The sequence below is a fragment of the Martes martes genome (assembly GCF_963455335.1).
Source record: "Martes martes genome assembly, chromosome: X".
NCBI lineage: Eukaryota > Metazoa > Chordata > Mammalia > Carnivora > Mustelidae > Martes > Martes martes.
In genome coordinates, this window is record NC_137897.1 from 29,374,354 (window position 1) to 29,397,199 (window position 22,846).

A 22,846-nucleotide genomic window follows, 5' to 3' on the forward strand; every position below is an offset into this window, starting at 1 on the left:
AAAAACATATCTTTCAATAATCACTATCAATGTGAACAGCCTAAATGCTCCCATAAAAGGGCACAGGGTTGCAGATTGGATAAAAAGACAGGACCTATCCATATGTTGTCTACAAGAGACTCATTTTGAACCTAAAGATACATCCAGACTGAAAGTGAAGAGATGGAGAACCATCTTTCATGCCAATGGACCTCAAAAGAAAGCTGGGGTAGCAATTCTCATATCAGACTAATTAGACTTTAAGCTAAAGACTGTAGTCAGAGATACAAATTCCAACATGTGAGCAGCCAACTACAAAAGCCAACTGTTAATCAAAATAAAGAGACATATTGATAATAATATGTTACTTGTACAGGATCTTAACATGCCACTCTCAGTAATAGACAGATCATCTAAGCAGGAAATCAACAGAGAAATAAGAGCTTTGCATTCAAAGCTGGACCAAATGGACATCAAATGGACCTTACTGGACCAAATGGACCTCAAAGATATGTATAGAACATTCTACCCTAAAGCAACAGAACACTCATTCTTCTTGTGTGCACATGGAACTTTCTCCAGAATATACCACATTCTGGGTCACAAATCAGATCTAAACTGATACCAAAAGACTGAGATTATGCCCTGCACATTCTAAGACCACAATGCTTTGAAACTGGAACTCAACCACAAGAAAAAATTGGGAAGGAATTCAAACACTTGGAAGCTAAAGACCATCCTGCTCAAGAATGTTTGGGTCAGTCAGGAAATCAAACAAGAACTTAAACAATTCATGGAAACCAATGAGAATGAAAACAGATTGGTCCAATTCCTATGGGATATGGCAAAGGTGGTCCTAAGGGGGAAAATACATAGCCATCCAAGCCTCACTCAAAAAAATAGAAAAATCCAAAATACACAAACTCTATTAACACCTTAAAGAACTGGAGAATCGATAAGAAATTAAGCCTAGCCCATGTGCAAGAAGGGAAAAAATTAAGATTAGGGCAGAGATCAATGAATTAGAAACCAGAGATACAGTAGAACACATGAACGAAACTGGAAACTGGTTCTTTGAAAGAATTAATAAGATCAATAAACCACAAGTCAGCCTAATCCAAAAGAAAAGAGAAAGGACCCAAATTAATAAAATTATGAATTGAAGGGGAGAGATCACGACTAACACCGAGGAAATAGAAACAATCATCAGAAATTATTGTCAGTAGCTATCTGCCAATAAGTTAAGCAACCGAGAAGAAATGGATGCATTCCTGGAAACCTACAAACTTCCAAGACCGAAACAGGAAGAAACTGACAACCTGAATAGACCCGTAACTAGTAACAAGATCACAAACCTCCCAAAATACAAGAGTTCAGAACCTGATGGATTCCCTGGGGAATTCTACCAAACATTCAAAGAAGAAATAATACCTATTTTCCTGAAGCTGTTTCAAATAATAGAAACAGAAGGAAAACTTCTGGACTCTCTATATTTCTATGAGGCCAGCATTGCCTTGATACCCAAACCAGGCAAAGACCCCATCAAAAAGGAAGATTTCAGACCAATATCCCTGACAAATATGAATGCCAAGATTCTCAACAAGATCCTAGCTAACAGGATCCAACAGTACATTAAAAAGATTATCCAACACAACCAGGTGGGATTTATCCCTGGGATACAAGGGTAGTTCAACATTCGCAAATCAATCAATGGAATAGAACAAATTATAAGAGAAGAGAGAAGAACCATACGGTCCTCTCAATTGATGTAGAAAAAGCATCTGACAAAATGCAGCATCCATTCCTGATTAAAACTGTAGAGTATAGGGATAGAGGGAATATTCCTCAACATCATAAAATCCATCTATGAAAAACTCACAGTGAATATCATTCTCAGTGGGGAGAAGCTGAGAGCCTTTCCCTTAAGATCAGGAATATGACAAGGATGCCCACTCTTGCCACTATTGTTCAACTTAGTTTTAAAAGTCCTAGCAACAGCAATCAGACAACAAAAAGAAATAAAATGTATTCAAACTGGCAAAGAACTCAACCCCTCTCTTCGCAGATGACATAATACTCTATGTGGAAAACCCCAAAGACTCCACCCCCAAATTACTAGAACTCAGAGAGCAACTCAGTAATGTGGCAAGATACAAAATCAATGCACAGAAATCAGCTGCTTTCTTATACACTAACAATGAAACTGTAGAAAGGGAAATTAGAGAATTGATTCCATTTAAAATAGCACCAAAAACTATAAGATACCTTGGAATAAACCTAATCAAAGAGGTAAAGGATCTATACTAGAGGAACTACAGAACACTCATGAAAGAAATGGAAGACACAAAAGGATGGAAAAACATTCCATGCTCATGGATCGGAAGAATAAACATTGTTAAAATGTCTATGCTGCCCAGAGCAATCTACACTTACAATGCCATCCCGATCAAAATACATCAGCATTTTTAAAAGTGCTGGAACAAAGAATCCGAAAATTTGTATGGAACCAGAAAAGACTCTGAATCACTAAGGAAATGGTGAAAGAGGAAAACAAAGCTGGGGGCATCACATTGCCTGATTTCACGATTTATTACAAATCTGTAAGCACCAAGGCAGCATGGTACTGGTACAAAAACGTACAAAAACAGACACATAGATCAGTGGAACTGAATAGAGAGCCCAGATATGGACCCTCAACTCTATGGATAACTCTTCTTCAACACAGCAGGAGAGAATGTCCAATGGAAAAAAGACAGTCTCTTCAACAAATGATGTTGGGAAATTGGACAACCACATGCAGAAGTATGAAACTGGACTATTTCCTTACACCACACACAAAAATAGACTTAAAATGAAGAGTCAATGTGAGATGTCAATGTGAGACAGGAATCCATCAAAATCCTAGAGGAGAACATAGGCAGTAACCTCTTTGACGTCGGCCACAGCAACTTCTTTTAAGACATTATCTCCAAAGTGAAAATGAACTACTGGGACTTCCTCAAGATAAAGGTTCTGCACAGCTAAGGAAACAATCAACAAAACTAAAAGACAGCCTATGGAATGGGAGAAGATATTTGCTAATGATATGTCTAATAAAGGGTTAATATCCAAAATCCACAAAGACGTTTTCAAACTCAACACCCAAAAAACAAATAACCCAGTTAAGAAGTGGGCAGAAGACATGAATAGAGACTTTTTCAAAAATGAAATCCAGATGGCTGAAAAATCCAGACACATGAAAAAATGATCATCATCATTAGCCATTAGGGAAATTCAAATCAAAACCACATTGAGATACCACCTTACACCAGTTAGAATGGCAAAAATTAACAAGGCAAGAAACAACAAATGTTGGAGAGGCTGTGGAGAAAGGGGAACCCTCTTACACAATTAGTGAGAATTCAAGTTGGTGCAGCCACTTTGGAAAACAGTGTGGAGATTCCTCAAAAAATTAAAAATAGAGCTACCCTATGATCCAGCAAATGCACTACTGGGTATTTACCCCAAAGATACAGATGTAGGGAAAAGAAAGGCCATATGCACCCCAATGTTCATAGCAGCGATGTCCACAATACCCAAACTGTGGAAAAGCCAAGATGCCTTTCAATGATGAATGGATAAAGAAGATGTGGTTCATATCTACAATGGAATATTATTCAGCCATCAGAAAGGATGACTACCCAACTTTTGCAACAACATGAATGAGACCGTTGGACATACTTCACTGAAGAGATTATGCTCAGTGAAATAAGTCAAGCAGAGAAAGTCAATTATCATATGGTTTCATTTTCTTGTGGAACATAAGGAGTAGCATGGAGGACATCTGAAGGAGGAAGGGAAAAATGAAGGGGGGGAAATCAGAGGGATGACAAACTAAGAAAGACTATGGACTCCAAGAAACCACCTGAGGGTTTTAGAGGAGAGGGGGGTGGGGGGAATGGTTTGGCCCAGTGAAGGGTATTAAGGAGGGCACATATGGCATGGAGCACTGGGTGTTATATGTAAACAATGAATCTTGGAACACCACATCAAAAACCAAGGATGTATTGTATGGTGACTAATGTAACATAATGAAAAGTAATTTAAAAAATGAAAAAAAAAAGACAACAAAGAGGAATGTAAAAATGAAATTAAAAAACTCAGCCAAGTACACTGAAAACTACAAAACACTGCTGGAAGAAATTACAGAATAACTAAATAAAAGACATTCCATGTTCATGAATTAGAAGACATAATGATGGCAATACTCACCAAGTGATATACAGATTCAATGCAATCTATATCAAAATGCCAGATGCCTTTTTTGGAAAAATGAAAAAATTGATCTTAAGATTCAATTTCAGAGACCACAGGGAGGAAAAAAAAAATTTAACCCAAAAAACAGTGGTGCCTAGGTGGTGCAGTGAGCTAAGCACCCAAGTCTTGGTTTGGGCTCAGGTCATGATCTCAGGGTCATGAGATCCAGCCCCAGCTCGGGCTTCACACTCAGCACAGAGTCTTCTTGGGATTCTCTCTCCCTCTCCACATCCTACTTCTGCTCTCTCTCTGAAATAAATTAAAAAATCTTAAAAAATAAAAAAATTGGGGAGACAAGATGGCGGGGAAGTAGGAGGAGGCGCCTTTTCAACCTGCACCCTAAAGTGAGCTGATTACCTACCAAAGAACTCCGATCACCCATGAAATCAGCCTGAGATCAGAATTATACACGTCTGGATCTCTACGGGGGCCAGAAGACGCCAGTGGGCAGGTAAAGTGGAGTGGGAACGTCGGACTGATATCGGAAGATAAACAAAAGGGGGAGGGAGCCACCAGAGGCGACCGACTGGAAAATAATACCCCAATACGAGAGTGCCCGGCATCTGGGGACCAGCATTAACTTGGAGTCTTGTTGAAAGCACTCAAAAGAGCAAAGACTCGAGCGGGGAAATTGTGGGAATCGGGGCGGATAGGGATAGGGGCTTAAGTCCCCAGACCCAGGGCAGCATCCCCTGGCGCTGAGCCGGAGAGTGCGGCGGAGAAACCTGGTCTTTGTCCCGGAGCCGCCAGTGCGCCCGAGAACGGGTGGAGTCCGGCTCCCGTGAGGGGCTGGGAGCCACACCAGACGGCAGAACGCGCACCTTACTGGAGATGCACGCGTGCCTCAACCTCCCCTGAGAGAGGTGCACGAACGTCCAGCCTGGTGTTCTGGGACCCACGCGGTGATAGACCCACGCGGCGATAGAGCCGATAGAGCTGGAGGCGCCGCGCCCCAAACCATCCCCTGGGAGAGGTGCGCGCAAGCCCTGAGCTCTCAGCCCCAGCCAGCAGGAAAATCTCAGTGTGCGATTGCTGCTTGGAACCTCTCTGGCGGTCTGGAGCTGCCCAGACAGCCACAGCTGCCTTGGTTTTGCGTATAAGCAGGAGATCCTGCGTCCCCAGGGACCGTGACTCAGAACCTGCTCTGCCAGCGGCCCAGCGGCTGCAGCACCTGCAGGGGAGCAGACTGAGGCTTCTCTCTGAGAGGGAGGTTGGGGTGCAGTTTTCTTTCCTCTAAACCTCCAAAAACCATCAAAAGCTGTCAAGGCGAGAGAAAAGAAGTGAACAAACATAAAAACCTCCAGAGAACAAAAACCTGAAAAAAAAACGTTTTTCTCAGAGCCCACCCCCTTGAGGGGGTCGGGAGGACTTAACTCAGGGAACATCATTGACTGAAAACCAACGTGGCAGCCCCCTCCCCCAGAAAACAAATCAGGAAAAAAAAAAAAAAGACTACAAGAGAACAACCACCACTACTTCATAGATACAACTTTTATTTTTAATTCTTTCCCACTATTCTGGTTCATTTTTTTTCTTTTTTTATATAGATAATTTTTTAACCTATTTACCATCACAGTGAGATGTCCAGTACATCAAATTCCATGATAAACTTCTAACCTGAATTTTTTGATACATACACATGTGTTTTTCTTTTGCTTTTCTATTTTCTTAATTTTTAAAAAAAATTTTTAATTTAGTTTAGTCCAGTTTATTCCTTTATTTTTATTTTCTAATATTCATATAGAGTTAAACCTCAAGGTAACCCCCTTTCTCCAAGCAATGCTACCCCTATAAGTGAACCAATTTTTAATCCCCCTTTTTCTTAGGAAAGTTAAGTCCTTTAACAAAGATATCAAGATACATCCAGGAAGAATCAAAATAACCTTCCTCGCACACACCGAGAATCTATAACCATGCTCCCATCTTTTTCTTCTGCCAGTGACTCTGTGTATTTATGTTTGTCTGGATAGTATATAAATCTTATACTTGGGGTTCTTCTTGACGAGGCTCCTCCTTTTTTTTGCTTATATATATATATTTTTTCTCTCGTCATATACTTTTATCAGTCTTTTTGTTTGTCTGTTTTTGTTCGTATACGTCATAAACCTTACCCTGGGGCCCATTTGGGCTGAACCTTCACTTTTATCTTCCCTTTTTTTCCTGTCTCTCTCTCTCCCTCTTTTTTCTTTTTCTTTTCTTTTTTCTCTCATTTGGGTGGGGAATCCTGAGTGCTCAGAAGTGTTCCAGGGTGCACCTTGACTGCACCACGGTCAATACATCCAGCTACATCTGTCCAGTCATCTCTCACCAAAATGACTAGGAGGAGGAATCCCCAACAGAAGAAAAATACAGAGGATGGGCCTTCTGCAACAGAGCTAACGGCTATCAACATAGACAATATGTCAGAAAGAGAATTCAGGCTAACAATTATCCAGGCAATAGCTAGGTTGGAGAAAGCCATGGATGACCAAACAGAATTGATTAGGGCAGAATTGAAAGCGACCAGAGAGGAGGTTCATAATGTTAGGGCAGAGCTGAAGGCCACCAGGGATGAGGTTCACAACGCTCTCAATGAGTTCCAATCTAATCTAAATTCTCTAAAAGCTAGGGTAACTGAGACAGAAGATAGAATTAGTGATCTGGAGGACAAACAAATAGAGAGAAAGGATCAGGAGGAAGCCTGGAACAAACAGCTTAGAAGCCACGAAAACAGAATCAGGGAAATAAATGATGCCATGAAACGTTCCAACGTCAGAATTATTGGAATCCCTGAAGGGGAGGAGAAAGAAAGAAGTCTAGAAGATATAGTGGAACAAGTTTTTCATGAAAATTTTCCCAATCTTGCGAATGGAACAAGTGTTCATGTACTAGAAGTAGAAAGGTCCCCCCCCCCAAGATTATAAATTCAAAAAAACATCCAGGCACCTCATAGTAAAATTGAGGAATCATAATTGTAGATACAATCTCTTGAAAGCCGCTAGGACAAAGAACCTCCTTACATACAGAGGAAAGCCCATCAGAATAACGTCAGACCTGTCCACAGAGACCTGGCAAGCCAGAAAGGGCTGGCAAGATATATTCAGGGCACTAAATGAGAAGAACATGCAGCCAAGAATACTTTATCCAGCAAGACTGACATTCAAAATGGATGGAGAGATAAAGAGTTTCCAAGACCGGCAAGGCTTGAAAGACTATGCAACCACCAAGCCGACACTGCAGGAAATATTAAGGGGGGTTCTATAAAAGAGGAAAAATCCTAAGAATAGCATTGAACAGAAATATAGAGACAATCGACAGAAAGAAAGACTTCAAAGATAACACAAGGTCAATAAAAACGTATCTCTCAATAATCACTCTCAATGTGAATGGCCTAAATGCACCCATAAAACGACACAGGGTTGCAGATTGGATAAAACGACAGGACCCATCCATATGTTGTCTACAAGAGACCCATTTTGAACCTAAAGATACACCCAGACTGAAAGTGAAGGGATGGAGAAGAATCTTTCACGCCAATGGGCCTCAAAAGAAGGCCGGGGTAGCGATTCTCATATCAGATAAATTAGATTTTAAACTAAAGACGGTAGTCAGGGATACAGAAGGACACTACATCATTCTTAAAGGGACTATCCACCAAGATGATCTAACAATTGTAAATATCTATGCCCCCAATATGGGAGCAGCCAATTACATAAGAAAACTATTAATCAAGATAAAGAGTCATATTGATATGAATACATTAATAGTAGGAGATCTTAACACGCCTCTCTCAGAAATAGACAGATCATCGAAGCAGAAAATCAATAAAGAAATAAGAGCATTGAATGACACATTGGACCAGATGGACCTCATAGATATATACAGAACATTCCACCCTAAAACAACAGAATACTCATTCTTCTCAAGTGCACATGGAACCTTCTCCAGAATAGACCACATACTGGGTCACAAATCAGGGCTCAACCGATACCAAAAGACTGAGATGATTCCCTGCATATTCTCAGATCACAATGCTTTGAAACTGGAGCTCAATCACAAGGAAAAGTTCAGAAGGAACTCAAATACCTGGAAGCTAAAGACCACCTTGCTTAAGAATGCTTGGATCAACCAGGAGATCAAAGAAGAACTTAAACAATTTATGGAAACCAATGAGAACGAAGACACTTCACTCCAAAACCTATGGGATACAGCAAAGGCGGTCCTAAGGGGGAAATTCATAGCCATCCAAGCCTCCCTCAAAAAAATTGAAAAATCCAGAATACACCAGCTGTCTCTACACCTTAAAGAACTGGAGAATCAACAACAAATCAAACCAACTCCACACGTAAGAAGGGAAATAATCAAGATTAGAGCAGAGATCAACGAGGTAGAAACCAGAGATACAGTAGAACGTATCAACGAAACTAGAAGCTGGTTTTTTGAAAGAATCAATAAGATCGATAAACCATTGACCACACTAATCCAAAAGAAAAGAGAGAAAGCCCAAATTAATAAAATTATGAATGAAAAGGGAGAGATCACAACTAACACCAAGGAAGTAGAAACAATCATCAGAAGCTATTATCAACAGTTATATGCCAATAAGCTAAGCAACCTAGATGAAATGGATGCATTCCTGGAAAACTATAAACTCCCAAAATTGAACCAGGAAGAAATTGACAACCTGAATAGACCGATATCTAGTAACGAGATTGAAGTAGTGATCAAAAACCTCCCAAAAAACAAGAGCCCAGGACCTGACGGATTCCCTGGGGAATTCTATCAAACTTTCAAAGAAGAAATAATACCTATTCTCCTGAAGCTGTTTCAAAAAATTGAAGCAGAAGGAAAACTTCCAGACTCTTTTTATGAAGCCAGCATCACCCTGATCCCCAAACCAGGCAAAGACCCTACCAAAAAGGAGAATTTCAGACCGATATCACTGATGAATATGGATGCTAAGATTCTCAACAAGATCCTAGCAAACAGGATCCAACAGCACATTAAAAAGATTATCCACCATGACCAGGTAGGATTCATCCCTGGGTTACAAGGATGGTTCAACATTCGCAAATCAATCAATGTGATAGAACAAATCAATAAGAGAAGAGAGAAGAACCACATGATCCTCTCCATTGATGCAGAAAAAGCTTTTGACAAAATCCAGCATCCGTTCCTGATTAAAACGCTTCAAAGTATAGGGATAGAGGGAACATTCCTGAACTTCATCAAATCTATCTATGAAAAACCCACAGCAAATATCATCCTCAATGGGAAAAAGCTTGCAGCCTTCCCATTGAGATCAGGAACACGACAAGGATGCCCACTCTCACCACTCTTGTTCAACATAGTATTAGAAGTCCTAGCAACAGCAATCAGACAACAAAGAGAAATAAAAGGTATCCAAATTGGCAAGGAAGAAGTCAAACTCTCTCTCTTCGCAGATGACATGATTCTTTATATGGAAAACCCGAAAGACTCCACCTCCAAACTACTAGAACTCATACAGCAATTCAGTAATGTAGCAGGATACAAAGTCAATGTCCAGAAATCAGTGGCTTTCTTATACACTAACAATGAAAATACAGAAAGGCAAATTAGAGAATCGATTCCATTTACTATAGCACCAAAAACCATAAGATACCTCGGAATAAACCTAACCAAAGAGGTTAAAGATCTGTACTCGAGGAACTACAGAACACTCCTAAAAGAAATTGAAGAAGACACAAAAAGATGGAAGACCATTCCATGCTCTTGGATGGGAAGAATAAACATCGTTAAAATGTCTATACTGCCCAGAGCAATCTATACTTTTAATGCCATTCCAATCAAAATTCCACCAGTATTTTTCAAAGAGCTGGAGCAAATAATACTAAAATTTGTATGGAATCAGAAGAGACCCCGAATTGCTAAGGAAATGTTGAAAAACAAAAATAAAACTGGTGGCATCACGTTACCTGATTTCAAGCTTTACTACAAAGCTGTGATCACCAAGACAGCATGGTACTGGCATAAAAACAGACACATGGACCAGTGGAACAGAGTAGAGAGCCCAGATATGGACCCTCAACTCTATGGTCAAATAATCTTTGACAAAACAGGAAAAAATATCCAGTGGAAAAAAGACAGTCTCTTCAATAAATGGTGCTGGGAAAACTGGACAGCTATATGTAGAAGAATGAAACTTGACCATTCTCTTACACCGTACACAAAGATAAACTCGAAATGGATAAAAGACCTCAACGTGAGACAGGAATCCATCAGAATCCTCAAGGAGAACATAGGGAGTAACCTCTTTGATATCAGCCATAGCAACTTCTTTCAAGATATGTCTCCAAAGGCGAAGGAAATAAAGGCAAAGATGAACTTCTGGGACTTCATCAAGATAAAAAGCTTCTGCACAGCAAAAGAAACAGTCATCAAAACAAAGAGGCAACCCACAGAATGGGAGAAGATATTTGCAAATGACAGTACAGATAAAAGGTTGATATCCAGGATCTATAAAGAACTCCTCAAACTCAACACACACAAAACAGATAATCATATTAAAAAATGGGCAGAAGATATGAACAGACACTTCTCCAAGGAAGACATACAAATGGCTACCAGACACATGAAAAAATGTTCATCATCACTAGCCATCAGGGAGATTCAAATCAAAACCACATTGAGATACCACCTTACACCAGTTAGAATGGCCAAAATTAGCAAGACAGGAAACAACGTGTGTTGGAGAGGATGTGGAGAAAGGGGAACCCTCTTACACTGTTGGTGGGAATGCAAACTGGTGCAGCCACTTTGGAGAACAGTGTGGAGATTCCTCAGGAAATTAAAAATAGAGCTTCCCTATGACCCTGCAATTGCACTGCTGGGTATTTACCCCAAAGATACAGATGTAGTGAAAAGAAGGGCCATCTGTACCCCAATGTTTATAGCAGCAATGGCCACGGTCGCCAAACTGTGGAAAGAACCAAGATGCCCTTCAACGGATGAATGGATAAGGAAGATGTGGTCCATATACACTATGGAGTATTATGCCTCCATCAGAAAGGACGAATACCCAACTTTTGTAGCAACATGGACAGGACTGGAAGAGATTATGCTGAGTGAAATAAGTCAAACAGAGAAAGTCAAGTATCATATGGTTTCACTTATTGGTGGAGCATAACAAATAATATAGAGGACAAGGGGAGATGGAGAGGAGAAGGGAGTTGAGGGAAATTGGAAGGGGAGGTGAACCATGAGAGACTATGGACTCTGAAAAACAACCTGAGGGTTTTGAAGGGGCGGGGTGGGAGGGTGGGGGAACCAGGTGGTGGGTATTAGGGAGGGCACAGATTGCATGGAGCACTGGGTGTGGTGAAAAAACTATGAATACTGTTACCCTGAAAATAAATAAAAAATTGGAAGAAAAAAAAAATAAAAAATAAAAAAATAAAAAAATTAAGAACAAAAAACAAAGAAGACAGAAGGACTTCCCCATTTCCTATCTTCAGAGCTTAACTATAAAGCTATAATAATCAAAAGAAGTATAATATACTTACATAAGGATAGACATATAGCTCAATGGAATAAAATTGAGAGCCCAGAAATAAACTCTATCTCTGATAAATTGATTTTCAACGACAGTACCAAGACCATTCAATGCAGAAAGAATGGTCTCTTCAACAAATGGTGCTGGGGCCAGTGGATATTCACAAGCAAAACAATGAAACTGGACCCTTACTTCACAGCATATATAAAAATTAGCTCAAAATGGGTTAACTACCTAAATATAAGAGTTAATCATAGAAGAAAACATAAGGGTAAATCTTTATGACTTTTGAGTTGGTAATTGTTTTTTATATATATCAAAATAAACAAGAAAAAATAAATTGGACTACATCAAAATTTTTTTCCAACTTATGCATTAAAGAACACTATCAAAATTAAAAGGCAACCTATAGAATGGAAGAAAATATTTGCAAATCATATATCTGATAGGGATCTAGCAAAGAACACATGAAGAACCTCTATAGCTATGTAACAAAAAGATAAATAACCCAATTACAAAATGGACCAAAGACTGAAAAGTATTTCTCCAAAGAAGATATACAAATGGCCAACATAGAAAGATGCTCATTAGAGAATCTAGTCATTAGAGAAATACAAATCAAAGCCACAGTGAAATACTATTTCACACCCACTAGAATGGCTATAATTTTTAAAAAGGAAAGCAACAAGTGTTGGTGAGGACATGGAGAAATTCAAATCCTCATACACTGCTTGTGGATATGTAAAATAGTTTAGCATCTGTATAAAACAGCTCGCTGTTCTTCAGTAAGTTAAACATAAAATTACTACATGACTCAACATTCTGAGGTATATAGTTCCCAAATTGAAAGCAAGTGTTCCCAAAAAACCCCCCCAAAACAAAAAAACACAGCAACAAAACTTGTACATGAACATTCACATGAGCACTATTCAGAATAGCCATTAGGCGTAAACAGCCCAAATAACCATCACTGGATGAATGGATAAACAATTTGTGACAAATCCATACAAAGGAGCATTATTCAGCAACAAAAAGGAATCAAGTACTGACACATACTATAACATGGATAGACCTTGCAAATACTTTGTTAAGCGAAACGATCCAGACACAAAAGGTCACATATTTTGTGACTGCATTTACACCAAATTGTCATAATAAGAAAATCAGGCAAATTGGTGGTTGTTAGTGCTGAGGGGACTGGATAATGAGGAATGACTGCGCTTATGGGTGCAGTATTACCTTTTGGAGTGGTATTTTCTGGAACAAGACAGAGGTGATGGTTGCACACGCTGTGAAGGTACCAAATGTTACTGAATTTTACTTTTTCAAATGGTAAGATGCATAAATTTTACTACATTAAAAAAAGACAGATCTTTATGTAACTATATAGAAAGTAGCTTATGTTACATTGTCTTTAAAAAGCAAGTTACAGAAATGTGTATGAAGCATGATGGAGCACAGATGCATGCATGTGTGTAAATTTAGAATACTTCTCAAGTTTTAGTTAAGACAATGCTAGCTGTTTTAGAAGATAAGGCCCCCATATCTCATTGGCTTAAGTCAACTGAAGTAAAGTTGTTGCTCACATAAAATTCAAAATGTGTTGTTCTACTGTGAGCAAGTATCAACCTTCTAAACAGTGAGGCAGGGTCCTTCAAGATGGGAGTCTGCCATCCTCAATATGGTGATTTTTATCAGACTGCTAGGGAAAGAACATGAAAGCACACACATGGCAGTTTCTGTAGGTCTGCCCTAAAAATATAACACACCACTTAGGATCACATTTCATTGGTCAAAATGCAGTGGCATGGCCACATTTAACTATAAGGGAGACTGATAAATAGAGTCTAGCTTTTTGCCTAGGAAAAGAAAGAACAGGTTTCGCAAATAGCGAATCTATCTCCCACAAAAATATCCAAGAATATATTAACTGACTTCATCTTTAGAAATTGAGTCAGAGAAGGTGATTCTCACTTTTCGACCTACTACTTCCTACCGATTTTGAATGATTTTTAATTAGCATGACTATTAAGGGATGAATTATGTCACCTCCCTCAAAATTCCTATGTTAAAGCCCTAACCCCCAGTACCTCAGAATGTGACTGTATTTGAATCTAGGCCTTTGAAAGAAGTAATGGGGGGTGGGGGGACGCCTGGGTGGCTCTGTCAGTTAAGCATCCAACTCTTGATTTTGGCTCAGGTCACAATCTCAGGGTGGTAGAACTGAGCCCTGCTTGGGCTCGGCGCTCAAGGAGTCTGCTTGAGATTCTCTGTCTCTCTCTTTGCCTCTCCCCCCACTCACATTCTCCAACTCTCTAAGTAAATAAAATCTTTGAAGAAGTGATTCAGGTAAAATGGGGCCGTTAGGGTGGGCCCTAATTCAATCTGATCGGTGTCCTCATAAGAAGAGGACATTTGTACACATGGAAGAGCAACCATTGTGAGGACACAAAGAGAAGGGAACCATCTCTAAGTCAAGGAGAGAAGACTTAAAACAAACCAAATCTGCCAAATCCTTGATTTTGGACTTTTAGCCTTCAGAATGGTGAGAAATAAATTTTTATTATTTATGCCAACCTAGTCTGTGATACTTGGTTACAGCAGCTCTAAAAAACTAATATGAGAATATATTTTCATAATAAAACAAAAATTAAGCTTTAATAGGATTCCCTAAGTTCTATTTTCAAAAGTAAGAGAAATAGCCTCCCCATACCCCAAAATCAAATCTCTTCCTTTTCCAGTAAGTGCCTAAAATATTCTTTGAATGGTTTTACATAAAAAGGTTTACAAGCCACACTTTAAAAACACCCAGAAAACAGGACATCACTTTCTAAGAACAATTAAGTTTCAAATTAACTAGAAAATTAATTGGCTAACTTGGTTTCTGACAACAGTCATGTATTATACTCAATTATTGCATTCTAAAATTTGCATAGATGGAGAGTTCAATCCTGTTATGCTTTTGACTACTTTTTAATTTTCTGGCTTTTATTGTAAATACTGAATATTTATATGACCAGAAGTAGAAACTTTAGGGTCCTCTGCATACAACTGTTGGCTAAGTAATAAGCAAAAATGTGGCATTCAACAAATACTTATTATCACTACAAACATCCAAGCCAAGGAAGATTCTATATATTGTTGACACATCATTAATGTAGGTAATTTATATGCATGCATCCAATCACAAATTAATGCAAGTCTAACCCCACTGTGGCAGGAGTGACAACTGCTCACTACTTCTTCTTGGGATATGGAGGGGACTAAGGTATCAACTCCAGAATTTTCTTCTTCCATTGCTCTGATGCTAGATTGCCTCGTCTGACAGTTGTTGTCAAATTCTACATCCAAGACAGCTCCATGCAAGATCTTTCTCTTACAGCTATGGGAAGCAACATGCTGATTACAGAATTCTCAATCCATATAATCCACACATTCTGTCTCCAACCCACAAGGTTCAACAGCTATATTCGATTTATTTCTCTAGTTCTACAACAATGTGAACTACTCCTATTCACCTGTGCCATGCAGAACTCTGCTACATCAAGTCTGGCTCCTGAATTCAAACAAATGGCCTCTCTGTGCATCTGGCTTGCACCTACCTCTACGGTACACATCCTTCCATAGTTTTAGAAAGCAAAGTATTATCTCGTGCAGTGATATGCTCTATCATTCAAATGTTCTTTTATTTGCAGAGATATTTTTTTCTATCTAAAGGAAATGAAGCTAGAACCTGAAATAAGGGAAAGAAAGGGTGTTCCAAGGTTCAGTGAACTCTTTCCAGGTTCTAGAAGTGAAACGAGGGTCTAACATCCTAATTGAAGACAAGAATCCCCTATTCATACTGTGACAGTTCTATAATTCTCAAGATCTGAACCTGTGATCTTCACTGTTCTTTGAATTTAGCCCTACACGTTTCACATTTATTTTTAAGAATATTGGACTTTTCCTGTGATCACGATTAGCATCTTTCTATAAACATATCATTAGAAGAAGGGGAGTATTCTAGGAGCTCATGTGGTCAGAGAACCCAATGGTGACTTTTTTTTAAGAGTGGAATAGAACTGTATTTAGATATAAATTTTATCCACATATACCATCATTAACTTACTAAAGCTTCCGCTTAAGACTAAACAGTGGAATTCTGTTTTGTGCAAATGTACATATGTATGTGTTTCTTCAGAGAACGTGTGATACAAAATTTGCCGACACAAATTTACTGGTTTCCAGGGTATAAAAAATGAAAAAGTTTGGAGCCTATGTGGAAGGAAGTGGAAGATGGTTTATTTTTCTCTAAATGAAATCAAGGCTGCCTATACCACATGTAGCAACCGTCCAAGGCTATGATTCAGAGTGAAATTACCACCTGACCCTTGGAAATTCTAAATGCCTCAGTGACAGCAGAATCTTTTCCTTTGTTGTATGCCCAGAGAGCCTCCCCTAACTGCTCTACCCCCTCACCCCTGAACACAAACACACACGAAGTAATGACTCCCAGGGTTCACTAACCCTGGCAATGTCATAAAAATCAACGTAACAGAGAATGCAATGTTCTTTCTTGAAATAAGTAAAATAATTCCCTTTGCATGGCAAGGAAACTACTAAAACAAAATTCAGTCAGTAGAACAGATTGAAGCATTGCACATAGTTTTATTTCTATTTTCTTTATTTGACATATGAGATCAGTCAGATCACGAGTGCTTACTGAAAATATAAAGAAATAAACCCTGGCTCTGTAATTGCTTTTTTTTTTTTTTTCTGAGAAGTCAATATATCTATTTACTACAACTAACGTAATCATCTCAAGGCCCTAATTTATACAACCTAAGATCACATCTCTTATCAAATCTAAAGCTCCCCTTTTTTCTACTTGAATTTCTAAGAACTTAAAATAAATACACACCATTGCTATACACGGAGACCAAAACTATGACCGTGTAATCGTAGTATTTACTGCCATGAAACTAACAAACTATATTATATTGTAATAACAGCTTAACAATTAGCTTTGGGTTTTTTGTATAAGTATGTTTTATTAAATTCCCAGAGAATGGGAATGCAGATGTAGTAGCTGCTGTTGTTTTATAATCAGAAGCTATTATCCTGCTGTCAGTAACTATGGGATATATTTTCAGTGTGGTCAGTAGGGTTCAGATGGTTTATTACATTTCAGTGGTTATATTTGAATATCAAGTTCTTATTTAAAAGCATAAGCCTTCTGATTTGAATGTGTTAGTGTAAATCAATGTGCAATCTCCTCCATTACAGCATTCTGAGAATTATAGACAGCCACCTACTTGGGGTGACCTAATCTTGATGTGCTCTATGGACACAGAGATGGGCAGAACCCAAATCAACTATTTAAACAGAATTAAATTGTCAATAAAAGCAATTCTTTGGACCTCCACTTTCACGGAATGGTCTTCGTCCAGGAGTTTCGTTACAGGTAATAAAAGTTTGTTACATGAAAGATAATTATGGGAAACATTAAGAAGATATTAAGTACATGTTTAGGCCTTGATAAAACAAATAAAAGTTAATATTTATTCAAGATTTTCTCCCTATATTATACATATTTTAGCCATTATATTTAAATCTGCCATTAAAATAAGTATAAAGTGTTTATCTCCCTTTTTAGCTAGGTTAAGTGACTTGCCCAAGATTATATACCAGCAAGTTGTATATAAACTGTCTAAATGAAGATTCTCAATGCCCTAAAATTCCAAGATCGAATCTAAGTAACTCAAAAACAAATGAGTCCATCAACTCGAAGTTTTTAACTTTCTGCTTGTCATTAAGCAGAGTTCCTAATTTTTTTAATATAATTTCTTTTTTAGAGCAGTTTTGGATTCATAGTAAAATTCAAAGGAAGGTAAAGAGAGTTCTCACATATCCCCTGTCCCCATGTGCAAAACCTGCCCACTATCACCATCCTGCACCACAGTGGCACATGTGTTTTAACCAATGAACTTACAGTGACAAATCATTCTCATGCCGCGTGCATAGCCTACATTTGGGTTCACTCTTGGTGTTCATTCTACAGGTTTGGACAAACGTCCAACAACATCTATCCATCACTGTGATGTACAAAGTAGTTTCACTGTCCTAAAAATCTGCTGTGCTCTGCCTATCCATCCCTCCCTCTCCCAACCCCTCTTTAAAGCACCAATCTTTTATGGCCTCCATAATTTTGCCTTTTCCATAACGTCCTATAGTTGGAATCCTACAGTATTGCAGCCCTTTTGGATTGGCTCCTTTTCATTTAGTAGCAGGCATTTAAGGTTCCTCCATTCTTTTCTTGGCTTCGTAGCTCATTTCTTTTTAGCACTGATTAATACTTCACTGTCCAGATGCACCATAGTTAGCTTATCCATTCACAGACTTGCTAATTTTACACATCTAACTTAAGCAGCAGAGTGGCATTCTAAGTACCTCTAGAATAAGAATATATCACCTGATCAAGTATACATCATTTATGCAAGTATTCATGGCTAGTTCAGCAATTTTTTGCTCCTGGTCTCTAAAAACTCTTTGCCCCTTATTTGAGAATATAAGAATATAAACATACGCATGCTTGGATCAGCACCCATCCAACCAAGAATTTAGTCTCCGATGGTAGTTCCAAACAACATTCTATGAAAGAAGACAGTTGTACTTCAAATCACCAGCACTAAACATTATGCCATAGCTATACAAACCCTATCTTTCTCTTAATGATCTAGTCATCAACCACATAAAAATCCCCTGAAGTAAAGCAGTCATGCATTCGTCAATCATATTATCAAGGCAACTTTTGGTTTGTCGAGCACCAAAAAAAGCTTACATCTGGCAGTTATCAAATCACATTTAATGCTGAAGGTGAACAGATGAGATAATTCAGGCTTAAAATAGATTTTAATAACTGATGCCTTTCTACAATTTCTTTTGCTTTGGATCACCAGTGATACCATGTTCTTCTTTCAGAAAATAAATCTAAAACACCAGCATAAATAGAGAAAAGTGGAAGTACATTTCTTGGTGTTAATTTTTTTTTTATATGTTCAGGCTTTTAGTACACATTTATTAGCAGAACTGATGTAATGTCAATGGAGTCTCTGCAATACACCATATAAATAATGAGGCCAGTTCTTGGTGGTTCTTGTTCTTATATCTTTCACGTAACAAGATTGCATTTACTGTTGTTTTAATGGGGTAAAATATACATGACATAAAATTTACCAGTTTAATTATTTTAAAGGTAAAAATCAGTGGCCCTAAGTATATTTACATTATTGTACAACCATCACCAAAGTTTGTCTCTAAAATTTTTTCATTTTCACAAACTGAAACTCTGCACACATAAAACAGCAACTCCCATTATCCCTTCCCCCTCCCAGAGCCTGGCAACCACCATTCTACTTCCTGTCTCTATGAATCTGACTATCCTAAGTACCTCTTCTGGGTGGAATCCTAAAATAGCTGACTGGCTTATTTAACACCTTCAACGGTTATCCATGTTGTAGCATGTACCAGAATTTCCTTCCTTTTCTTTTTTTTTTTTTTTTAGATTTTATTTATTTATTTGACAGAGAGAGATCACGAGTAGACAGAGAGGCAGGCAGAGAGAGAGAGAGGGAAGCAGGCTCCCTGCTGAGCAGAGGGCCCGATGCGGGACTCAATCCCAGGACACTGAGATCATGACCTGAGCTGAAGGCAGCGGCTTAACCCACTGAGCCACCCAGGAGCCCGAATTTCCTTCCTTTTCAAGGCCGAGTAATATTCCATTGTATGTGTAGTCAACCTTTGTTTATCCACTTACCCATTAATTGAAATTTGGGTTGCTTATACCTTTCGTTTGTGAATAATACTGCTGTGTAAAAATGTTTGGTTCCTTGCTTTCAATTATTTTGTATATACATCCAGAATTGGAATTAGTGGATCATATAGTAATTCTATGCATAACAAGGAACTGTCAGACTATGTTCCACAGTGGCTGTACCATTATTACATTTCCATCAGCAAGACATCAGTCCTAATTTCTTCACATGCCAATATTTTCTATTTTCATTTTGAAAATAGCAGCCATATTAATATCTAGTAAGGTACTTATAGAATTATAGCTCCAAAATACTTACTAGTAGTAGTAGTATCAGCAGCATCCTATTAAAGGCATATTTTGAGAGATATCTCATGATATTGTAAGTATCAAGGCACCAGGACTTATAAATAGATATTTAACAAATACCCATCATAGAAAGAGCCAGAGTTGCTAATTTCTGTGCTGCTCAGGGTTTTCTTGTCAAACTTCTCAAATATGCACACTTATAATTATGTCCTAATAGGTACATTACTTTGAATTTTTCCTCCTTGGGGCTATTTAAATGCAAATGTCATTACCTCTAATTTGAGCTACTCTCTATGCTCTGAAGTCAGACTGGGCCCATCTGGCTATTCAAAGGCAGCCCAAGCACACACATCTGCCAAAGGGCAGGTTTGCATATGGGCTCTTGTGCCCCCAGTGCTATCTTCAGCCTGTGCCAGGTGCCTTTAGGACACAGGCTTGTGGGGTGGAACTTCATGAAGATCAGCTTCTATTTGGTGGGTTCAAGGTAATCAGATCTGTTCTTTTTTCACCTAATATTTCATCTGTTCTGCCATGAGTCTATTGATCTGCTCTTGACAAAAAAGATATTCTATGAAGGACAAGATCTAAATGGAGCAAAACAAATGGAGCTCTAAAATTTGCAAACAGACTTGTTAAATATAAGCAGTTTCAGAAATTTAACATTTAGCCACTGTTCCTAATCTGAAACAGGAAATTCCCTGACACCAGAGCAAAAAAAAAAAGCCCTTCTGGAAAAAGTCCAATAACCCTGTTTGAAAATGGTAAACATGTCATTGGTCACACAGAAATTCGACCTGCCTTTTTGCTACCTTCCTTTCTTTTGTTGTTTTGTAAGGTTTGAGCAGATGAGCTGGGGGGAGGGGCAGAGGGAGAGGGAAAAAGAATGTCAAGCAGACTCCACAGCTAGCATTGAGCCCGATGCAGGGCTTGATCACATGAGATCATGTGGTCTTGATCACCTGAGATTATGACCTGAACTGAAATCAAGAGTCAGACACTCATCTGACTGAGCCACTCAGGCACCCCTTGCCACCCTCTCTATGGTTCCTCTTGCCTGGAGGGGCACCTGGGCTGTCTAAATATCTAGTACTGTGTGGCTGATGGAATGCCTAAGTGCTCAGTGCTTTCACTGGAGTGCTTTAAAAGTTCCTCTAACAGAAAATCCTAGAAGACAGTGATTCAAGCTAGAAATTTTGTAGCGTTTCCTAAACCTGTCAACCACTGTAAATGCTGTTAAAGCTCAAGTGTGTTACGTACATGAATAGCAGTTCTTAAATATTTTGTCTTCAGGATGTGATACTTACTAAACTCTTGGGAGACTCCTTGTAAAGTATAAAATATCACAATGCCCTTATGTAAATGTTGGCTGCAGGTGAAGCATGTTCTACTTTTAGTAAGACAAGAGAGAAAGGAAAGGTATTTGGGCTCTTTTCAAGAAGGAAAAAGAAGGTCAATGATTCTGAGAGAAGTGATCCTATCTGCTGACCAAGACTGCCTTAACGTTCCCTTTAAGTTGACTAAAGTTGACTTTAATTTGACCCTAGGCCCCTGTTGTCCCATCGAGTTTTGACTTTAGAAAACTAGTAACTGTTAATTCTTTCTTTGCCTCTTCAAAATGTATGTATATCTTCTCCCAGACTCTTGCCAGTTTTACAACCCAGGAAATATCTTGCTCATGGATCTGGGAACTATCTCTTTGAAGGGCAAATATCAATGAGGATAGGATGATGGAACCCCTATCTTGCAGTCTCTGTGGGAAGGTGGAGGCCTAACATCAATAGATGTCAATTAGCAAGCACAGATGGTCTAATCACAGTAAAAAAAAAAAAAAAAAAAAAAAACCAAAAACAAAAAAAAAAAAAAAACAAACATTTGCAAACTCAGGAATAAACTCAGTGGGTTCCCCACATCCTATTAATTAACCTCCTCCCTAACATCCTCTGGTACTTTTCCACTAGCTCACCCCACGGCTTAAAAACTCTCCCACTTTCTGTTTCAGAGAATGTGAATTCAGTCTCTCCCCCTTACTGCAACAGCCTGAGTCAAGTCTTCCTTGCCTACTTAACCTTGGGGCAATTTTGGCTTTCATACTACGTAATGATAGAGATGCTTAGCTTAGTTCTCAAACTGTCAGCTCAACTTACCTTTTTAGCACTTACTGAAGAGGAGAAGGAGGAAAGAACCTTTTCTTGGCTTTGACATGTGCAATATGCAACTCATATTATTTCATCTACTCCTCCAAGTTAAGGTGAACAACTGCCCCCATTTGCTCAGGACTGAAGGCTTTCTTGGGCATGGTAGTTCTAAAACCATGGAAATCCCAAGGAAACCAGGACAGTTGGTTACACACTATACCAAATTTGTCATTGTGTTAATGTATTAACACTGGATCTGGGGAATATAAGGAACATACAGTGGCTGGTGATAGTCAAGTTTCATGGTCCGAATCTCAGGCTCTCAAGGTCCGGCCTCAGATTTGAGCACTTAATAGGTTTTAAAACACTTTTTGTCCTCAAGTTTTTATTCAAATTCCAATTACTTAACATACAGCATAATATTAGTTTCAGGTAGAATTTAGTGATTTGTCACTCACATACAACCCCCGGTGCTCATTACAACAAATGTTCTCCATACCCACCTCTGCCCTCCAGGAACCCGCGGTTTGTTTTCTGTAATTAAGAGTCTGTTTTCTGGGGAAAAAGAGAGAGAGAGAAATCATGAGAGACTCAACTATAAAGAAGTGGGGTTTGATGAAAGGGGTAGGTGGGTAATAGGATAAATGGGTGATGGGTATTGAGGGGACTTGTTATCATGAGCACTGAGTTTATATGTAAAGGATGAACCACTGAACTCTATTCCTGAAACCAATATTGAATTGTGTATCAACTAACTAGAATTTAAATTAAAATTTTTAAAAAAGTCTTTTCTGTTTTGCCTCTTTTGTCCCCCTCTAT